We start from the raw sequence: 22,871 nt of genomic DNA on the forward strand, positions 1-22,871 counted from the left end.
AATTTTTGTGTTAAGGAGATTGATAATACTGTTGGACATTGTAGCTAAGGTGTACATAGATGTAGCTAGATGTAGTCACCCTATTCTGTGACAGTAGTCACTTAATTCTCAGCCGCACCCACCCTGCAATCCTTAGATGGGCTCAGGACAGGCAGGCCAAACGCTGGATAATGGGGAGTTCTTGAGCACCAGCGGTCAGTAGGATGGTTCAGATTACTTGTAGCCACTAACAACTATTTCTGCCCATCATTCTTCAGCCAGAACTTCAATTTTTTTAAGGACAGTTTTGAGAATAAATTACTCTCACCACAGAAAAGGGTCTAATATTAACAAAAGCTAAGATACATGCGGGGCAGGTGTAAATTTAGTCTCGATCCATTCTTTCCCCCTTATTGTCACAACTTTGGAAGACTCAGGGGCAAGGCATGTTGGCACTCTGGTGCAATAGTTGCAGAAGGGAAGGGGAGAGAGGCTGGTTGGCAGTGGGAGGACTAAGCTGGCTATGGAAGTGATCCCTAGTTCAAGGCACAGTGACTTGAGAAGGGGTTCCTCATCTAGGGAGCACATCAGAATCATCAATGGAACTTTCAGAAAATTCACATAGCCCTGCACCCTCCTTCAGAGATCCAGTAGGTTTGGGTGAGGTCTGGTCATCTGGATTTTGACAAAAACCCTGTGAGTAGTTCTGATGTACTCTCACTAGCTGAGAACCTCTGATTAGACAGAAATCTCAGGCCTGACTCTGATGACCATCCATGTAGGGAGAGATAATATCATGGAGCAAGGTAGATGGAGTGGTCCAGCTGGCCATGCAATTCAGAGGAAGCAGTTACAGGATGAGATCAGTCTGCAAGTGGCAGGACTCCCAGGAGCAGGTTAGGACTCTTTTTTTAATTTTTTTTTCTACGTTTATTTATTTTTGGGACAGAGAGAGACAGAGCATGAACGGGGGAGGGGCAGAGAGAGAGGGAGACACAGAATCGGAAACAGGCTCCAGGCTCTGAGCCATCAGCCCAGAGCCCGACGCGGGGCTCGAACTCACGGACCGCGAGATCATGAGCTGTCTGAAGTCGGACGCTTAACCGACTGCGCCACCCAGGCACCCCAAGTTAGAACTCTTAAGGAAGGGGGCTGAGCTGTAGTCCCTGCTGGGATTCAGGTGGAGGCCCTTGGATCTGCGGCAGAAAGCCAAAGGATTGGCAGGTAACCTTGAAACTCAAGGCCTCTCAGCTTTTTCTTCATACACAGGATCTGGTTCATTGCAAAGGAGACTAACAACACAGTCACTGTAACTGGGATCCTGCCTCTAGATTTGGGGAGTGGTCAAGAGTTCCAGAGTGAGGCATGGGGAGAAGGCCACCAATATCCACATCAAAGAGGCTCTCACAAGGGCTTATAGGTCAGTCCCACCTGGGGAAGAGGAAGGAGGGGAAAATGGGTAAGGGTTAACATGGGTTGTAAATGGCTAGTCCAGGAGGGCTTTGTGACTGCCTCAGCCAGTGTATGCCTCCTCTGTGGGGCCCTACAGGCCAGCTCTACAACTTGGGGTTTGAGCCCCGTTATTCACTTAGAGGTCTATTTGTAAACCCTTTAAACTGTGATAAAATTTTGTTCACTGAGGGCTTATCACTGGAAATTTACAGAAGTCCATCTGTTACAAGGGTTCTGCTGCTTTTGCTACACATCTTCCGGCCTTGTTCCCTTGCTTGCTCGTACTCGTGCATTTCTGCAATCCATTCATTTCCCCTGGAGACTGCACCTTCTCTACAACATACAACTTCCTGATTTCGGTCATCTTCTCCAGGCCCACAGGTGCTCTCATTGTCTCAGCTCCTGCCAATTGCCTGTGCACTCTCCCCTGCTCATGCTGATAGCTTCTACCACGTTTGCACACTATCCACATTTCTGCCGCGCCGTGGTGCATTCCTTGCTCCTGACTCTCTCCTCCACGGGAGGGACTATTTACTTCACTGCAGAAATCCCATCATTTGGGAGAGGAATGAACAGGCTTCTTGGCATAGAGCTGCTAAAAAAGACTCACTTCCTCCTCTTTGGGTTGAAAAATACATGTTTATTTCCCAGTATCTCAATTTATGGTCCTTGATTACAGAGGGTTGCCAGATTTTAGCAAATAAAAATGCAGGAGACCCAGTTAAATCTGAATATTTGGGACATGCTTACGTTGAAAAATTATTTGCTGTATATCTAAAATGGAAATATAACTGAGTATCCTGTTTTACCTAGCAACCCTATAACTGCAGCAAAGTAACTGAGCTTTAAGTTAGCCAAAAAAAAACCCCAAAACCCAAAAAAACCAGAATATTGAGTTATACACACACACACACACACGCACGCGCGCGCGCGGGCGCACACATGCACACACTCCTAATGAGTCTGGCGGTACTAGGGCAAAAGACAACTATTTGTCATTCAACAAGCATTTCCCTCTTTCTTTTAGTAATAGAACTTCCAAATTGATTTTGAGCAAAATTTTGGGAAAAATGAAAAAAGGGGTCTATATAGGCCCCTTATATAACTAGAAGTTGCCAGAGGGATATGAGTGCCAGTGATGTGTGCAATTTTAAGGTCATGACTTTTCTTTCTCACTGACTAGAATGCAAATGTGGTGGCAGGAGCTGGGGCATCCACATTAGGAGGTGAGATAGAGGGGTGCCTGGCTGGCTCGGTGGGAGGAGCCTGTGACTCTTGATCTCAGGATCATGAGTTCAAGCCCCACCCCACATCATGTTGGGTGTTGAGATTACTTAAATAAATAAATATTTAAAAAATAAAAAGGATATGAGACAGAAGCTATGTGTTGGTGTTGAGTATGAGAGAGCAACAAAGTAGGAGGATCCCCAACATCACATCAATTCCAGCTTCTTACACTCAGACTATGATGTAAGAGAGACACAATCTTCTATCTTTTTAAAACCACTGTTATTTTGGGAATGGGAAAACAGTGAAACTGGCATTCTAACTAGCACACGTTGTCATTATTAATTCTCTAGAAAACACATTTCATAATTCCAGGAGACCAGATTTGAAGAGCGTTCTGTAAGGTAGCCATGTCTTCATTCACCACGGATTCTCCCTCCTGCTTCTTTCAGAGCAGCTATCAACGCAAGACATGGGACAAGGATAAGGCAGGAAAGTGGCTCTGTCAGTGATTTTTCAATGTGAATGAGACTGACCTGAGGAGCTTGTTAAAATTCAAACTCCTTGGCTCCACTCTGTGCAATGCCAGACTTTGAGAAGTCTGGCACGAGCCAGGGAATCAGCATTTTTAAAGTATCCTGAGACATTCTGATGCACGTAGCCTTTGGGCCACACTTTGAGAACCACTTTTCTATGAGGGGAGCCCTCCACAATGCCAGACTCCTGGGAAATCCTCAGTGAATTAACTCAGGGAGCTTCTTAATTGCCACAGAGACGCTGTTGATGGTAGTGTTTAGCAATCTAGAAATAGAGCCTTGGAAATGAATACTTGGAAATATTTGATGGGACACTCAGTGAGATGCAGACATTTAGAAAGTTATGAAGCTTTACTCTGGATGGCCTGTAAATTCCACATACATGCACTAATTAGGTAACAAGACATAATTCAACTATTTAGAGTGATGATTGAAAAATAAATATTTTAAGGGGCAAAGAGGGCAAAATTTAAGCACTCTACTCTTCATGCTCATTTCTTTAGTTTACAATGTTGATGGGAAAGCCAGGGTAATTGCCAGCAGTAATAATGCTTGATAATCACATATTTGCCTGTGTTTACATTGGACATGAAGTCAGGGAACTCACTTCATAAGTGAGCCCTCATGGACGTCCTCCCACAGAGAGGCCTTGGAGAATGTAGTTCATATCACAACCAAGCAACAGACGAAGTTGATCATGACAGGAACCACAGGAGGACAACAATTAGGGATAAACCTTCAGCCCAGGGGAGTGAGACAGGGAATAGAGAGAAGCTAAAAGTGCCAACCCACCAGATAAATAGATATTTTCTAAAGCATCTGTGTTTGTGCAAGGTTTCTGTGCTAGGTACTGTGTGTGTGTGTTGCAGGGAAGGGGAGAGGGGACAGAGACGCGGGGTCTTACAACGCTCCCCTAGAGAAGCGTGACACATTTGGAGGAAAATTGCCACTATAGGCAGTGTGAGATTAGTGCCAAATCAGACCTCTAAGAGCTCCGGGGATGGAGAAGTTGGGGAGCGTGGGGACAGCCAGGAGAAGCTTCTTTAAGTGGGCTCTGCAAAGATGTCAGTCAATGAATATGGACATTCTTGGCGTTGGAGATGCAGGGGTGACCAAGAAATAGCTCCTCTCCTCCAGGGTGTCCCATTCTGGTAGAGGGAGGTAGATCATAAATGATTTTAGAAAACTATGTCATCCGGCAGAAATATTGCATTTATTAATCAACATTTATTATTAATAGTATATAATTGATAAATAACTTAGATATTCTTGGATACCAATTAGAGCTGTGAGGAAGCTCTAATGCCCTCCCTGGGTGCGGGCAGGGTGGTGGTGCGCCATGGTCAGGGACGGCCTCCCTGAGGAGAGGATGCCTGGCTGCTGGCCTGAAGAAGAAGGCGGCGGCAGCGTGTGGAGCTGGAAGAGCCGGGTGGCCAGCCCTGGGGGGTGGGGGCCGGGTGACAGCTTGGAGAAGGCCAGCCTGGCTGCATCAGGGCAAGGGAGGGGAGCGTGGTGGACACGGGCCTGGCGAACAGGGCTTTGAGGCCACGGATGGGGGAGGTGTTATCGTAAAGATGAATTATATGGTTGAGAGTCTTGGGAGAGGAACGACAATATTTGTGTTTTCAAAAACCCACTCTGGTGGCCGCGTGGGTGGAGACAGCGCGCGCAGGAGCCTGGAAGCCGAGGGGGGGAGTGGGACCAGGCGGGCAGGGGTGGCCACCAGGGAGCGGTCAGCAGCCTATCCCCCTGATGTCTGGCAGGGGACAGTGGTCAGCACAGCAGGCGGCGGCGCAGGTGGCCAAGCCGGGATGAAATGAAGATTTGTCCGGCTCCACAGTCAGGTTACTAACCAGGGCGTGCGACACAAAGTCTCCATGCCGGTCAGTCTGTTCAGACATGGGCTGCTGTTCTCTCAACACTTTCTTCCTGATCCGATGCGTCCTTCTCCTTGCTCCTCTCACCACGCTCGCAGCTGCCCACCAGTGAGAAAATAATTTTTAACCATTTTTTAATTAAAGTAATCTCTACATCCTACGCGGGGTGCCAACTCACCGGATGTAGTTTCATGCTCTTCCTACTGAGCCAGCCAGGCACCCCTAAAAAAAGGTTTTTTAATATTTATTTTTTTAGAGGGGGGGTGAGTCAGGGAAGGGGCAGAGGGAGAGAGAGAGAGAGAGAGAGAGAGAGAGAGAGAGAGAGAGAATCTTAAGCAGTCTCCATGCTCAGTACAGAGCACAATGTAAGGGCTGGAGCCCATGACCCTGGGGCCATGACCTTAGCCGAAATCAAGAGTCAGCTGCTCAACTGACTAAGCCAGCCAGGTGCCCCTAAATAAATATGTTTTAAAGCGACTGGAATCTTCCATCTTCAATCCAACCATTAAAGAGAGAGAGAGAAAGAGAGAGAGAGAAAGAGAGAGAGAGAGAAAGAAAAGAAAAGGAGGTATTTAACCATGGAACCAGTCTAGCCTCCAGGTAGGGGGCAGCATTGCCATACGCACCCACTGAGTTTCACACACACTGGCTCACTAATCCTCACAGGACTGGGGGGACTCTTCATTTGGAGGGATTTTGAGTGACTTGCCCAGTGTCACACAGCTAATGAGTAGCAATTATTAAGTCCCACCTTAAAAACTCGTGTTTTGTGGAGTTCTCTCAGTAATCCATGCTACTATGAGCCCTTTCTCAAGATGTCCCCTTTCTTTTCATGTTGCCTATCATGCTGGCTGCAAAACCTAACTCTTCTGAGTCATGCCCCAGGGACACATGTCTGTCCCTCCTGTCCCTCCAGCCTGAATATGGCTCCTGATGTCTTCCCATCTCTTGCATGCTCTGGTCTTTGGCTCCTTTGACATGTTCAAGGACAAACCCATGGGTTCCACACCTCGGTCCTGTGAGAACAGGTCTATAGTCCGGGTTTGTTGGTACTGCTACATTCAGAATGGTCCCCAAATGAGTTGTAGAAAATAACAGCCATGTTATTATGCTTGTGGGTTCTGTGAGTCAAGACTTGGATAAGGCACAGGGGGAAGATTTGTCTTTACTCCACAGGTGTCTGGGGCCTTGGTGAGGAAGACTTGAACAGTTGGAGGCTGAAATGATCTGGCATCTGGGCTACCCTCAGTTGACACTGTTGACCAGAGTGGCATATTCGTGTCCACTCCATGTGGCTTGGGCTTCCTCACAGTGTGGCCTCAGGTTAGTCAGACTTCTCACATGCAGACTCAAGACTCCAAAAGCAAATGTTCCAGGGAGCAAGATGCAGGCTACTTGGTATATCGTGACCTAGACTCAGACACAGTGTCACTCTTGGCATACTCCATTGTTTGAAACAGTCTCAAGTTTGCCCAGGTTCACATGGAAGTGACATAGACTCCACATTTCAGTAGAAGGACTATTAAAGAACTTGTGGACACATTTTAAAATCGACATGCAAATAACAGCAAAAAACTTTAAAAAAACATAATTTTTAACTCCTCAAAAAAGTTTCCAAAGCCTAGAACAGCAGTTTCTAACCTTGTCCACACAAAGAACTTGCCTACTGAAAGCGAAACAGAAATCCCTCAAAGAAAATATGCATTGTCTTTGTAAGAATAGCGCACGCTTATAGCAAACATTAATATAGCTAAACACAAAGAATTCAACATAGTATAATTCATGTAAAATATTTTTGGAATCTCACTGCCTAGAGATAACCACAGGTAACTTTTGAAGAATATCCTTTCAGATATGTCTCTATGCATATACACATGTAAACACGTGCATAATTTTATATAAATAGGATTATACTACTGAGCTCTTTTGAAACGTATTCTCTTCTTTCCACTCAATGATATTCTAATTTGTATGTTACAACAGAAAATGTTGGTTTCTTATCCTGCAGCTATTGGCCTTTTCTTTCTTCCTAACAGAGTCTCTGTTTTAATTCAGGCTTCTACCCTTCTTTCAGTGGCAATTTGTTTCCGGGAAGGCAGACTCTATCTCCAGTCCCCAGGGTAAAAGATGATTGGGCTTAACTAAAATAGCAGTCCATTCCTCTGGCCAGTGACTGGAATAATGATGGAATGTGACGTAATACTGGCAAAAGTGAGGCCGAGACTGATGGGGGAGTTGGGGGAGTGGGTTTCTTTGGTGATTAAAAAGAGATACTCTGGAATGGCCCTTCCACCATATATTGTCATTCGTATGCATGATGGCTAAAACTACAGCAGCTTCAGAGGTGGTTTTGGCTTTGATGATACATTAATGGTCGTTTAATTTCAATGGGTTGAGTTGCACTTTTCCATTACTGAGAGCCAAAAGTGTTCTGATGTATGTCTGCAATAAAATTCTACAAAATTACTTTGAATGCCTGCCTATTCTATTGTATGGGTGTACCAGAACCACCTCTGTGAAATTCCCAATTGTTTGATATTGAGACTATTTTCTAAATTTCTTTTCCTTCCTTCCTTCCTTTTTTTTTTTTTTTTTTTTTTTACCATGGTAAACAACACTGGTGAATATCAATACTTTGATTAATTCAATTTTCAGGGACCTTCCATCCTTTAACAATCAGCCTCTCACCTACATGATTGGTCTCACTGAGGCACAGGTTCTTAAACCTGTGCTGTCAAAGATGAAAGCTTGCAGCCTCCAGTGATCCCCATTTTTTCTTCCTCCAGTGAAATACACAGACTTTAGAATGAGACTGAAATGGTTAGAATCCCTCTGCTATTTAGCTGGACAACCACATGAGCTCCAGTTTCTATGCTCTGTAAAATGAGAATAGAAATACCAGCTTTCAGGGTTATTGTCAGGATTAAACGGGATGGTATATATTAAGCATCTAGTCTGGAGCCTGACTCCTAAGTGCTGTAAGGGTCAGTATTTTTACATTTTATTATCTACCCCCTGGAGGAATGTGTGTGAAAGAACAGGAATAAGGGCCATATCTATTGAAATGTGGCAGTGAGGTGCTGTTTGCTTTCTTTACAGAAGGGCCGGGACTTTCCACCATTATTATTTTTTTTTAATTTTTAAATCATTCTAGATTATCAGAAGAGTCTCAAAGATAGCATGGCGAGTTCCCATGTACCGTTCACCCAGCTTCCCCTAATGTTACCATCTTACATAACCATGTCGCATGTATCAAAACTGACAAATGACTATCAGTAATACCATTAACTAAACTACAGACTTCATTGGATTTAACTAGTTTTTCCACTAATGTGGTTTTTCTGTTCCAGGATGCCATCCAGGAAACCATGTTGCACTGGGTCCTGCTGGTCTTTAGTGGACTTGGAGCCACTCTCTTGGAGGGCTTGCGCTGAACACATTTCTGCTGGAAAAATATCCAGAGCTAGCGTTTATTGGGTGCTTATGGCTTGCCACCCTCACAACACTATGGGGTAGTATTCCTGTCCTCATTTTACAGACTCAGAGAAGTTGAGAGGCTCAATCAAGGTCACTCAGAGGCAGAGTTGGGATCAAACCAGGCAGCTTGGTTCATGTTTAGCTGCCTTTCCAGGGGATGTACTCCCCTGTTCCTTGCCACAGAGCCAGTCCTCCTGTGGGCAGAGCCAACTCTGGCCAAGACCTGGCCCTCTCTGCCCGCACCTCCTCACTGAGATGTCTCCTGGCCGCCTGTGCATAGGGCCCCTCCGTGCCCCTTTCTTGTACTCTTTCCCTAGCAGCACTGGCTCCAGAGAAGTTGCTGCTTGTCAATTCCGTCACCGAGCGCTGGGCCACAATGCAAAGGCGCCTCCTGGTGTTTGCATTTGAATAGGGACTGAGCCTGAAATCACACAATGAGGCCCGTGATGAGAGTGGGGGTGAATTTGGTCAGAGAACCTCCCGGCAGCCCCTTCTAGGCCACCCCGAAGGCATGAAGGCAGCTCTCTTCTCCACTGATGCAGCAGGCTTAGATCTCCACTTGAAATATCACAGACAGTGCCTTCTCTCTCATTCTGCAGGGACTTCCCCTGCTTCTGGGGACAAGAAAGTGATACCCCTTTTAGCCAGGGCCCCGTGGGCAGTCTGGGATCTCCCTGGGGTCTCCCAGATTTCTCACCCAGGAGGGCTGTTCACTGAGAGGTCAGCAGGCAGCCAGCGCTACAGCCTGCTCTCTGAGCTTCAGCTCTGTCACCACCGCCACCCTTTGTGGGCTTCTCATGACAGCTTCCACGTCACGGGCACCTACTGTGTGCCAGACATCACTTCACACTTCACACCACTGCAGCCCAGAGCTCCTCGTTCATCACTTTTTCAATAAGGAACTGGAGGCTTTGCCTACCCAGCTGGGAAATGACAAGAGTGTGGGCTCAAACCTCCACCTGGCTAGTTCCACAGTCCACAATCCTTCCACTCCATCGAATGCTTACGTGATGATTATTCTGGAAACGGGGTCACTGCCAAAACTAACCTCGGGTTCCTGGTGCTGGGAGGGCCCTGCACTGTCCCAGGCCAGGCGGTGTGTGGATCCTGGGCGCTGGAGGACCAGGCTGGTGACAAAGCCCCTTTCTAAGGCACCCACCTGAAGGAGGAAGAAGGGATCCTTGCCTGGCAGGCAGGAGGGCTGTGGCAAGGGCCTGCATCCTGTCAGGGAGCGGGCATTTCCTCATTCAGGTGACACAGCTTAATGAATGGGGATAGTGAACTTCGTCTCTGTTTATATGGCAAACTTGACCTAGCAGGAGTGTTACCAGGGCCTCGAAGTTTTAATCCTTTTGTTTACATTAAGAGGGTTTGGTGAAACCGACATTGTCTTAATGCTGGAAGCACATTTCAGCTGTAGGTCTGCCCTCGGTCCTGATACAGAAGCCAGCTCTGGGAACTAATCATAACATTCAGAGCTGCAACATGGGGTGACTCATTTCAGAGTCACCGACAAGCCGTCTGCACCCCCTCTTGGTCATGAGTGGCTGTGGGTCGCTGGACCGGCTTTGGAAGTCTTCAGGAAGAGGACGGGTAAGAAGAGGTAACCCGTGCTGAGTCTGCACAGTACGCAGCAAGCACTTCACATGTATTAACTTGGTTAATCTTCCCAACAACAGGGAGGTGGGCAGAATGATTATTGCCACTTTATAGAGGAAGAACTGAGGCACGCAGAGCCCGGATACACTGTTTAAGGTCACACAGCCATTAAGGGGCAGAGCTTGGGAGTTGAACCCAGGCAGTCTGACTAGAGTTGGTGCATGAGGTCTGGAGGACCAAAGACCAAAGGGTTCATGTTGGCTGTCGGCAGGTGATTTTCTTTAACTTTTTAATTTGCCTTTCTTAATTTTCTACAATAAATGTTTTGGGGGGAAAGGCAAAAACAATAGAAGGATTTCTCTAGAAAAAAATGAAGGTCGTTAGCTAGTGCGTATTGCACAGGGCTCTCTCTGTCCCGAGGGTATTCGCAGAAAACCAGATTGGAGAGATCACCGTGCCTCCGGTCGACAGATGGCAGACAAATCATCGACAGAAAATGAGGGGTTTGCTTATATACTCATTCGGGTGTTGATTCAATCATTCATTCATTCCTCCAAAAAAGTATGGAGGCCCTGCTCTGTGTAGGCACTGTGCTAGATGCTGGGGAAACAACTATGCCCAAGATAAGGTCACTGCCCTCTGGGGGATCTTAGTCACAGAACGGGGGAGCCTGGGGACAGGTTGTGCTGTCAGTTAAGCACCAGATAATGTGTTAAGGGGTATAAGAGTTCACAAGTCTGTCTCCTCCACCAGATTTTGTGCCCTTGAGGGCAGAGAGACTGGTACACATACCTGCCATATATTGCAACTGTTGATTCATTTATGCATTTTCACTTTACCAGATGGTGGTTGAACATACAGGGTATACGACAAACAAACAGCCCAAGTGGTCATTTCTCCAGGTTGAAGGAGGCAGAGAAGAGGGTGGTTGGAAAAAATCTCCATAAAGACTTGAGCAGAGGCTTAAGAGTTGAGAACGTTTTCAGCAGGTGTGGAAGGTAGGAGAAACTGCTTCCAGGTAGAAGGAATAGCATAGGAAAAATAACAGCCATGTGAAACCTGCCTAGAAATTTGGGGGTAGTTCCCTACGGCTGGAGCAGGGGGTGCGTGGATGGAGTGCAGAGTCAAGGAAGAACGGACCAGGAGAAGCCGTCAGAGCCCAGATCCTGGTGGCTTTTGTCAGCCTTGGGACTGGCACTTAAATGTGGTTAAGCTACAAGGAGAGACAATCAAAGGATGGAGTGAGGCTGTATGTGTAGACAGGGCCTAGGGCATACGAAATGAGCCCTTCCTTTCCCTTTGGTGAAGGAATAAAAGGCTAGGAAACTAACAACCTTCAGCACCTACTATCTGCCAGGCCCTGTGGTGAGTGCTTTGCAAGCCTTTAATTCCTACTCTGGCACATATCAGTAGTCCCCTTTTCCAGGTGAGGAAACGGAGGCTCAGAGCAGTTAAGTGGCAGAGGTGAGATTTGCAGTGAAGCGCATCCAGTTCCAAAAGTATTTCTCTTGACACTGGAGCCAGACAGAACAACTTAAAGGGGAATTAAGCTTTTGTCCTTGCAAAGCGTTTCGTGTACCTAGGCTCATTGGATTCTCACCGTGACATTGAGTGGTAAATTGGGCAAGTATCATCATTCTCGTTTTCAGGAGGAAAACTGAGTCACAGAGAGGTTCACTGACTACGTGACAGTGATTTGAGAGTTTCAGGATTAGAGACGTCCAAAATACAAAACAGACACCCGTCTGAAAACCACACATGGAAACAAAAATAACCCCGAGACGGTTTCTCAGTGCAAAGGGGCAGTTGTGAACATGCCACAGGCTCACATGAGAAGCTTCGCGTGTGGAGGTTTGCAGCTGGAATAGCCGGAGGGGCCAGTCCAAGTGGCTGAGCTAATCCCTTCCTCTGCCTTCTGCCTGCTTCCTCTGTCACTTTCGGGGCCCCTCCTGAGGGGCCATCTGCAGATTCTCCACGGAATCCCTCATTTAGCTCTCGAGACCCAGCACAAGCCTGGGTGCAGAATGTTGGTGCAATTTTGACAAGATGCTCACAGAGGTTCAGTGACTAGTTTTAATTAGGCCATCTTTGTTTACGTTTGATGTTTATCAGCTAATTGGCATGGCAAGGTGTGAGTCACACAGCTTTCCCCTGGCATGGAATCAGTTTGTCAGAGAAAAAAACCAGGAGAACAAATGATCCCAATTATGAGAGAACCCACCGGGCTAATTATCATTCCACTAAGGACAGAACCTACCCCCTCCTGCTGCTGCTGCCGAGGCACCAAGTGCCCTGGGATCCCCTCATCCTTCCCCTAGTTCCAGATATCCAGAAATCTGGGATCCAGGCTCCTAGCTGGCTACCCGGAGATTTATTTTCTTGAATTCAGAACCCAGCCCTAACCCTAACCCTCAGCTCAGACACATCAGGGCAACATTCCCCCTTTAGTCTGAGATATTTCTCCCCTGCAGCCCAGTCCACGAATAACAATGACTTTTCTGTCTGTGTAGTACTTTTTCTGCGTGTGCTGGGCACTACTGGAAGCACTTCATAATTCTTTTTCCCAGCAATGTGGTCATGATTCTCTCCATTTTACAGAAGAAGAGACTGAGGCAGGCAGAGATTAAATAACTTGTCCAAGGGCAAGCAACAGAACTGGGATTTGAGCCCATTTGAACTGTCACCATAGCACCTGCTCTTGACCATCAGTGATTCTTGAGGGGTCAGAGAGCCCCCAAATCAATCAATCAGAATTCTTCAGGCGGATTTCTGTGGCCAATTGACTTCTAGAATAATGTTGTCTAGACCTTTTTGCAATGATACAAGTGTTCTGTGCTATCCAACAGAGCAGCCCGTTAGCCACTAGCCACATGTAGTTATTGAGCAAGTGAAGTGTGGCTAGTGGGACCGAGGAACTGAATTTTAAATCTTATCTAATTTTAGTCGAAAGAGCCACGTGTGGCTTGTGGCCACCAAGTCCGGACAGCACAATTCTAGCTGGTCAGCACTCATTTCTCCAATACAGCAGCTCCCTGATCAACCCTGTCATTGTGCCCCCACCCCCACTCCCCTGCAGCTTCCCGGCCTCCCGGTGGGCTCTCTTGGTAAAGACAAGGATGCAGGTCTTTCCATTTTCTGCATTCTGTGCCCCTGATTTGTAAGCCCCCTCCCCCCCATCCCCAGAGGAGCTCGTGTGGAGGAATGCGGTTCCGCTGCCCTTGAGTTGAATGATGATCATGGACCTTTGGAATGTCCACAAAGCCCCGCACCCTCGGCCTCCCCGGTCTCCCTCCTTCACCGGGGTAACAGATGGCCCCAGCTTTCACCAGCCGGGCCTGAGCACATTGTCACTCCCAGCTGAAAGTGAAATATTCAGTGGCATTTAAATTAAATAGACTCTAATGCTTCAGTAATATTAATTACGTTTTCATTCATCCCTGGCCTAATAAATCAATGCGTAAAGAGGGGATGCTCGGGAGGCTGGCAGCCGAGTGGGGCCACTGAGCCTTTGTGTGAGCCCGCACACAATGCCCCCATTCTTACCGGGCTGCGCTTGCCCCTGCAAACATCTGTGCTCAGCCCCTCTTGAGGAGGAGCCAAAGTGGTAACATTTACACTCTGCTCGTCCAATTTGTCCCTACACCAGGGCCCGAGTCAACGGGAAATGTGAAGGCCACACTGAAAATAACAGGCAGGACTGGGATGTGTGTGTGTTTGGAGATGGGTGGTTTGCAAAATTTCTGGGGCAGAGGGCTAGGGGACTGGTGGACAGAGGAAATGGTGTTGAGACTTCCCTGGGGGACTGTATTAGATCAGCTGTAACCATGGAGGAAGGAGGGCAGAAGGGAAGGAGGGAAGGAGGGAAGGAAGGAAGGAGGGAGAGAGAAAGGGAGGGAAGGAAGGAAGAAAGGATGAGAGGGAGGGGAAAATAATAACAGCTGCTATGGAATGAGTGCTTACTCTGTACCAGGAACTGTGCTAAGCACTTTTGTGCGCATTCTCTAATGTATTCCTCACAATGACGTGAAATAGCTACTATTGTTGGCCCATTTTACAGATGAGGAATTCATTTGTGGTTCCAAGAGATTAAGCAACTTGCTGTGGTGCCAGCCCACGCCTTTCTGACTCCAAAGCCCACAGTCTTCACCTCTAAGATCTACTTCTACCAGAAGACAATACAGAAGAAGGGAAGGAGTCTCTAAGGGTGTGGTTTAAGTGGGGGACAGGGGGCCAACTTCTGAGAAGTTTGCAACATTCCCTTCATTTCTGAGGATTTTGCCTTTGGGGAGGTCTGTCCCTGAGCAGTGCCTCCACCCCACTCTGGGGCTATACATATGTAAAAGAAGCCAATAAAACAGTCCAGAGAGAGCCGGCCCTCCTAAATCTTCAGGGGACAAAACCTCCCACTTGTGATGCTTCAAAGCTGCCCAGAGCTACCAGTTTACCCCCAGAAGTCCTGACTCAATGCCTCTGATTGGAAAATAAATAGCCTTGCACATAAAAACCGCAGGCCAATTGTGAGCCCAGGAATGGGAAAGTGCTTTGCTTAGACCACTGGGGCCAACCTCAGAGCCCGACTTAACCCAGGCGGCCTCTCCTCAAGGAGATGGAGAGCCAGGGAGACAAGCCTGGGTGAAAATGGGAATTTAAAAATGGCTCCTTAGAAAGATTTTATTTTAAAAATTAGGATAATTGACACATAACATTGTATTCGTTTCAGGTTTACAGCATGATTTAATATATGTGTATATGGTAAAATGATAGAATTTTTTAAAGCCAGATTGAAAACATAATACATGTTAAATTCTACAAAAATTGCATATTTCTTGTAGAAAAATCAGAAAATACATATAAACAGAAGGAGTGGAAAACATCAGCTGAGTTTTTGAGCCCAAAGCTCACATTTGGTGCTTTTCATTCTAGAGAGCTTTCTCTACCAATACTGAGCAAAAATGGGACCATAAGATGCAAACCACATTGTAACTTGCTTTCTTCCCTTCCATCAATATGGCACAAAACTTTTCTATGGCACGACACAGATAGGTCCACTATTGTATTTTGAATGACTAGTTTTGCAACGTATGAATGAAACACAGTTTATTTAATCAATCCTCAAATGTGGAATGTTTGGGTTTTTTTTCTATTTTTTTCCCTTTCACAAACAATGCTATAATGAATTTCCTTGAGGCTAAGTTGGGTGCACAGACATTCCCAGGAAGTATCTTAGAATAAATTGCTCAAATAGAAATTACTAAGTCAAAGTAGATATATATATACATGCATACATTGAGGGCAGAAATCCTGAGTGTCTAAACAAATGGTTTGTAGATCAAGTCCCAACCCCAGACCCAATTTCTACCCAGTGTAAATATTCTCACCCTCCATCATTTAAGCCTGATACTTTAAGGCAGGTTTGACTGTGCAAATCCAAGCTTTGGACCCTTCTGGTCATCTCGGTGATGATGGCTCAGCCCCTGCAGCTCAGGAAGCAGCTGAGCAGAGTGCCCCAGACTAGGGTCCTTGGAGTCAACTAGATTCAGCACCGGTTTCACTTCCAACTGGCTGTGTGCCTTAAGGGGAATCGCCCAACCGCTCTGAATTTCAGGTTCCTCATCTTCAAATTTGTGGGCGGTGCTTTTATTGATCTTATTTATGTGAAGCATAAACATATATAAAACACGTAGTACAGTGCCTGATACAGTAAGTGTTCATCAGACATCTGTAACTATACTGTTATCATATTGACATATTAATGTGCTATTCAACCAACATCTTAGTTATTCAAGTTCTTGGATTTTTCTTGGAGGCAGCCAGACAGACCATGAATTGCACCCTATTTAAATCTGCCTGCATCACCTAGAAGGTGACTTAGTTCAGTCTAATATCAGTTGAGGCCTTGCCATAAGCTGAACACCGTATTACACTCTCTGGAGGGAAGACTGATGAATGTGCTTCTGGGAGCTCATCGGCTAGTGGGAAGGCCAGAAACATACATCAGTAACTCAGATCTAAGGCAGCATGTTGCCAATGACATAATGAGAGGTGCAAATAATGTGTGTGGATGAGGCATCTCAAGGGGCATCTTATAGGAGGAGGGATTGGAGGTGGAGCTCAAAAAGGTCCAGTAACTGGTCCAAATCACACACTTACTACGATGGGATCAGACTTTAGGTCTGGATGATTAAACAGTTCATGTTTATTTACTCAATACTAGTAAACAAAGAAAGGTCAAAGCTACTCTAAAGTAGACTAAGGCTGCCCAACAGAATTTGCTACAGTGACAGAAATGTTCTGTATCTGATATGTGCAATATGGTGGCCACTAGCCACATGTGGCTACTGAGCACTTGAAACGTGGCCAGTGTGGGCGAGGGACTGAATCTTAAATTTTATTTAAATGTGCCTAGCTAGTGGCTACACTGTCCTGGTGGTTGGACAGCATAGGTCTACATTGAGGGAACTGATTTAAAGAGAAGGGGTAGTGTTGAAGATCAAAGTTATCAATGACTAGGAAAGAGAGGTTTTTAGAAAACAAAAGTGAAAAGGAAAGCAGATCCTAATTCGAGAGGAACTGTTAATAGTAATTTAAAAATAGTTTTCATGGAGACCCAATATTTTTCTACCCCTGGAGGAATGCATCCATTTGGTTGATGTGCTCCGACCATGCTATCTTTGTGGCTCTTTGTCAAACAGCTTGGGGCCAAGCCAAAGCCCATGGGGAGGGCTCCCTTTGGCAAATGCATCCCCCCTTCTTCTCTGTTTTGTATTTGGCATTAAACCGAGTAACTGTCTCATGCTGAAACCACCACACGTATCTAATTCCCATTTTGTTCTCTGTCAGACTCAGGCAGAGAGCTGATAGAATAGCTGACACTTTCAGGTCAGAGAAAACTTCCTATCTGTAGTTTTTAATGGCTGGAGCTGTGCAAAGACACACCAGGCACACTCAGGGGGAGGTGAGTCTCCCATCAGGAGAAGAGTTCAAGCATGGGCTGAACAATCAGGGGTACATTGTATCCAGGTTGTGAATGTCAGATGAAAGCGAAGAGGTAGTTGGAATAAAAGGCCCTTTATGTTATTTCTAACCCCCAAAGTCGCACTCTTTGTAAAGGAGACACTGTAGGGCTGTAAAAATCCTCATCTCTCCATATACCATAATCAAGATAGACTGGGACCTCACTGAGGTCAGAGTTGTGCCCCTCTATTATTGGGCCAGGCATGGTACGTGGCACATGGAAATTCAATAAATCGTGATTATTGCTGCTGAGAGATTATTCAGATCTTGATGTCTTAGCCTAAGTATAAAATGTCAACCTTCACTTGATAAGAGTAAATGCACTAATGTAAATTCAGTGCAAATTTGGGTTAATGTCTAAGGACCAAACAACCATCCTATGTAACTGTATCAAGTACCCCATGTATGCCTCACCCTGTTAGGTAAAAGAGAGGGAGAGGACTCACAGGTTCAGTGTTTACTCTGGGCTTGTACCATGGTAGGTGCACACACTTTATAGTATAATATCTACAAGCTTGGAACAGGGATTAATATCCCCATTTTATAGATAAAGAAGCTAAGGCTTGACAAGGAAGTAAGCCGAAATCACATATAGTAAGTGGCTGAGGCAATAGTCAACAACCTTTAGTCCTAGCCCTATACTGGTTAATAGGGCAGGTGGATTAAAATTTATATAGGTAGGTTCGCTGTTGGTAAGGACAGGAGTGTTATGGACATCTCAACACTGGTGAAGTAGAGAAATGTCTTCTCCCTCTTTGTCAGAGAAATCGTCATGTCCTAGTGGGTCATGATGATTTAGGACCATTGTAGGTAACCTCACCTTCTCAGCTCGCCCCCTCTCGCTCTAATTTTTAAAAGTTCATGGCTGACAATGGAAGCTCATAAGATTCGGGTCTTTAAACTTCTAAAGAATTCCTTCAAATGAAAATGCTTTTTTTTTTTCCAGTTCCCTTCCATCGACCAATTTGCAAAGCCCACTTAAGATGTATGAACCAACACTCTGTCGCAAGGGGCAAGAACCCAATACAAAGTAGTTTAGTTATAAAAGTGGCTCATGATCTTGAAACGACAAGACTCCGGACATGACTGATGCAGGTGCTGACACGATGGTATTAGAAATGTGTCTCAGGTACCTTTTGGCTCTTCTGTCTTCTGCTTTGGCTCCATTATCAGGAATAGACACCAGATCTATGTCTTACTTGCTTAGTGTCTTCAGCAGAGACAGTGCAACTCCCCCCCCCACCCCAGTAGTTCTGGCATTGAAAGAAATGTAGTGCAATAAATGATGTGGGAACTGCGAGCTGCCTCAAGCTACAGTTCTGTGCTGGGTCTGACAGATGTCAAGTAGTGATGTGTTTCCCTTGAAATTTGAAAATATCCCGAGGCAACCCTGAGGGGTCCCTCTGGCACCCCAAGGAGCCTCATTGCTCAGTTTGGGATAGAAGGCTGTTGGGTTGCCCTCTTCCCTTGCCTGACCTGCTGCCTTTCTCCTTTTCCTAATTCCTGGTTTCATCTCTTCCTGTTACAGGGTAGTGTTTTGAATCCCATTCTTGGTATGTGTTAATGTATCACTTTAATCGGGTTACTTATTCTTCCTAACCCTCAGCCATCTCTTTGATAAAGGGTGACTACGGTATCCATCTTGTAGGGCTGTCCTCAGAACTAAAGAAGATTGTATATTGAATATGCTGAGCACACTGCCTGCAAGATCATCCATACTCAGAGCTGTAGCTATCGTTTCTCTTACTATTACTGTTATCAGTATTAATACATGGGACAGAGACATCATCCTTTGGCTCATCTGTGAATGACAGAAATCTCAAAATAAGTGGCTTAAGTGAAATAGAATTGTATTTCTCTTTCATGCAAAAGTTCAGGAAGATACTCCTGGGTTGGTATGATGCTACCTGTTGCCAGGGATGTGGACTCTTCTACCTTATCTCCATAGCTCCATTTCCAAGGCACCCTCATGGCCCAACAGGGCTGCTCTAGCTTCAGCCAACATGTCTCACTCTAGCCAGAAGAAGGAAAGGGGAGGAGAGATTCATGATCTCTTTCTTCCCGGAAATCGCATACCCCAGTCCTGCACCAATCGTAATGCCCAGAACTCCAATCACACACTTAGCTGCAAGGGACATGGAGCAATATAATGTTATTCTGGATGGCCACGGTGCCCAACTAATACAAGTTTTATTCCTATGGTGAAGGGTAAGCTCTGCCCACAGCAGGGCAGCGAGAAACAACCATGGAATCTGGGTTCACTGTGGATGATGCAACTCCGAGAAAACCTTGCTTCTGCTTCAGGGGAAATACTGGGCAATATTTGCCACCTGAGGAACATAACACTGACTCCAGAATTTTTGAGAAAGCTGGACATTAAAACTCAAGTCTGAAGCTCTCTTTCCTGAGCCAAAGAGCGTAGTTCAGTCTTTCCCCTCCTGCTGCCAGTCTGGGCTGAGGAGAGGCAGAGCACTGGCCCCAGGCAAACTTGGTTTGAGGCCAAATTCCAGAACTCTTGGGGCTGACTGGCAGCCACTCTGTCTGAGCAACCTGGGGGATCCTGAGAAAAGAATGAACATCCGAATCCCAGAACAAAATCAGCAGTGATGATGCTTCTGCCGCCCGGGTCTGGCTGGGAGGCCGCACGGTGGGGAGGATGAGGTCATGGTGACAAATGAGAGAAGGGGGAGAGCTCTAGAATGCAGCAAATGTGCCCACGAGTGAGTGAGAGCCGGGAGCCCAGAGCACAGCCAGCGTCCAGCCCTCCTTCTGCCATCACTCTCTGTGCTTTTGGACTTGAGTCTATCCAGCCAGAAGACAGAGGCACATCTGCCGTCCTCTCTGCTGTGTAAGGTTGCTGTCAGCAGGAGCGAGGTTTAGGAATGTCCAGAAAGTGAATGGAGTTCCCAAAGAAAAGGAGGTCTGGTTGCCAGGGGTTAGGGGGAGGGAAGGATAAAAAGGCAGAGCACAGAAGACTTTTAGGGCAGTGAAAATATTCTGTAGGACCCTGTGATGGTCGATACAGGTCAGTATACATTTGTCCAAAACCCAGAGAATGTGCTATACCAGGAGCGAACCCTAACCCCTACCCTAACCTCAACTATGAACTCTGGGTGATGATAATGTGTCAGTTTGGTTCACTGATTGTAACAAATGTACCTCACTCGTGGGAGATGCTGATGGGAGGAGAGGCTGCCAGAGCTGTGTTGGGGTGGGGGGAGAGCCTTTTTCTTTAAAGAAAGATAGTGAAAGAAGTTGACCTTGGGAGTCATATTGCCAATTTGGGGCTGAGTAAGGAGTTACTGAGCAGCTATTGAGAAGAAATCAACCATGTGTACTCCTCATCTGGTCCAAAAGCCAATGATAGGGCTATAAAGACAAGTAATCAGGTACCAGGTAAATAGTAATTATTTATCAAGGCAAATGTAGTAAAAGACATTAAGGAGATCCCAAACGTCCATGTAATACAAAATTGCCCACATCTTGGTGTGGAGTGGTCCATTTGATGGGGATGGTAGTTTAATCTGGAACTTGGACGCAGGAAGTAGATGAAAACATGGCTGTCACATTATCTGAGCTTTATTGGTGTGCCTTTAGTCTTTCCATGATCATTGCCTTTAACTTCTGTATTTAGGAGATGCAGTTATTAGTTTTTTTAATTTTTCTAACATTTATTTATTTTTGAGAGACAGAGCACAAGCGGAGGAGGAACAGAGAGAGAGGGAGACACAGAATCCAAGGCAGGCTCCAGGCTCAGGGCTGTCAGCACAGAGCCTGACATGGGGCTCAAACTCATGGACCGCAAGATCATGACCTGAGCCAAAGTTCGACGCCTAACCGACTGAGCCATCCAGGCGCCCCTGCAGTTATTTTTTGATGATCCACGAGCTCTCTTTTTCAACATTCAGGTTTTCCTGCCCTTTGAAGAAAACCAAGATTATCCACTGCCCTGAAGAAAACACAAGAAGGAGACCATGCCTAGTGTTGCTGTGAAGAGTCTGAGCAGCGCTGTCCAAGTGAACTGTGTGAGATGATGCAATGTTCTTTTTTTTTTTTTTAATGTTTATTTATTCGTGAGATAGAGCATGAGTGGGGGGGGGGGGGGGGGAGAGAAGGAGACACAGAATTGGAAGCAGGCTCCAGGCTTCGAGCTGTCAGCACACAGCCAGACGTGGGACTTGAACTCACAGACCATGAGATCATGACCTGAGCCAAAGTCGGATGCTTAACTGACTGAGCCACCTAGAGGATGGAAATGTTCCAACTGCACTGTCCAATATGTTAGCCACCATTGGGCACTTGAGATGTGACTAATGTAACTGAGGAACTGAGTTTTTTTATTTTTATTTTAACAAATTTAAACTACGATTTTAAATAGCCACATGTGGCTGGTAGCCACTATATTGAACAGCACAGGTCTGGGGTTGTATCCCTCAGTGGTTCTTTTTCTACTGACCTCAGGTCTCTCAGAAGTTTGTTTTGTGTATATGTGCACATGTGTATGTATATGTACGTCTCTGCATGTGTGTGTGTGTGGGGGGGGAAGTGACACGTGCATTAATGAATGTAAGGGAATGCCACAGAACTTCCTGTGGATCCAGTTAAGACCCTCAACCCACAAATATCTCAGACTCAAAATGTTGGAGCCTCTTATTACATGAGGAAACTCTTTTACCTTAAAAAGGCAGAGGACAGAATGGAATCCAGGAAATAAGGCAGGCATTATATAGAATTTCTTTGCTGTACATCTTATATCCATTTTTGTTTTTTAAAAAGGCCAATGCATTTATAATCATATTATGTATAATGGGTCAGGGGATCAGACTGAAGTCTAAGGTTGGCCCTGGCTTTGCCACCAAGTTACTGTGTGAGTCTGGCATGTGACATCCCTCTTTGGGTCTCAGTTTCCCTACAGTTGCAACAGGGATTGAATAAGATGGTTTATAACAATGGTTCATCTCTTTGATATTATCCTAGGCCTAGGCAGAATATACACATTTTTTTTCAATATACGAAATTTATTGTCAAATTGGTTTCCACCCAACACCCAGTGCTCATCCCAAAAGGTGCCCTCCTCAATACCCATCACCCACCCTCCCCTCCCTCCCACCCCCCATCAACCCTCTGTTTGTTCTCAGTTTTTAAGAGTCTCTTATGCTTTGGCTCTCTCTCCCACTGTAACCTCTTTTTTTTCTTTTTTTCCCTTCCCCTCCCCCATGGGTTTCTGTTAAGTTTCTCAGGATCCACATAAGAGTGAAACCATATGGTATCTGTCTTTCTCTGTATGGCTTATTTCACTTAGCATAACACTCTCCAGTTCCATCCATGTTGCTACAAAGGGCCATATTTCATTCTTTCTCATTGCCATGTAGTACTCCATTGTGTATATAAACCACAATTTCTTTATCCATTCATCAGCTGATGGACATTTAGGCTCTTTCCATAATTTGGCTGTTGTTGAGAGTGCTGCTATAAACATTGGGGTAGAATATACACATTTTTGATCGAAAAACAGAAAGGTGGAAAAGCTTTCTTCAGACTGGTCTAAATCTATAGCAGATTAGGTCAAAGTTTGTACTACGTTCCGCAGTCAGCTGCAAAGAAAAAAGGGGCACCGTGGTTCAATCAGCTTGGGGTACACTGGGTTGAGGTTAGGTAGGCTTCTTGACTTCAGAACTTCTCAGAACCTTTAATTTGTTCATGGGCATTA

This window comes from Felis catus, chromosome D1 (genome assembly GCF_018350175.1).
Source record: "Felis catus isolate Fca126 chromosome D1, F.catus_Fca126_mat1.0, whole genome shotgun sequence".
In the NCBI taxonomy this organism is placed as follows: domain Eukaryota; kingdom Metazoa; phylum Chordata; class Mammalia; order Carnivora; family Felidae; genus Felis; species Felis catus.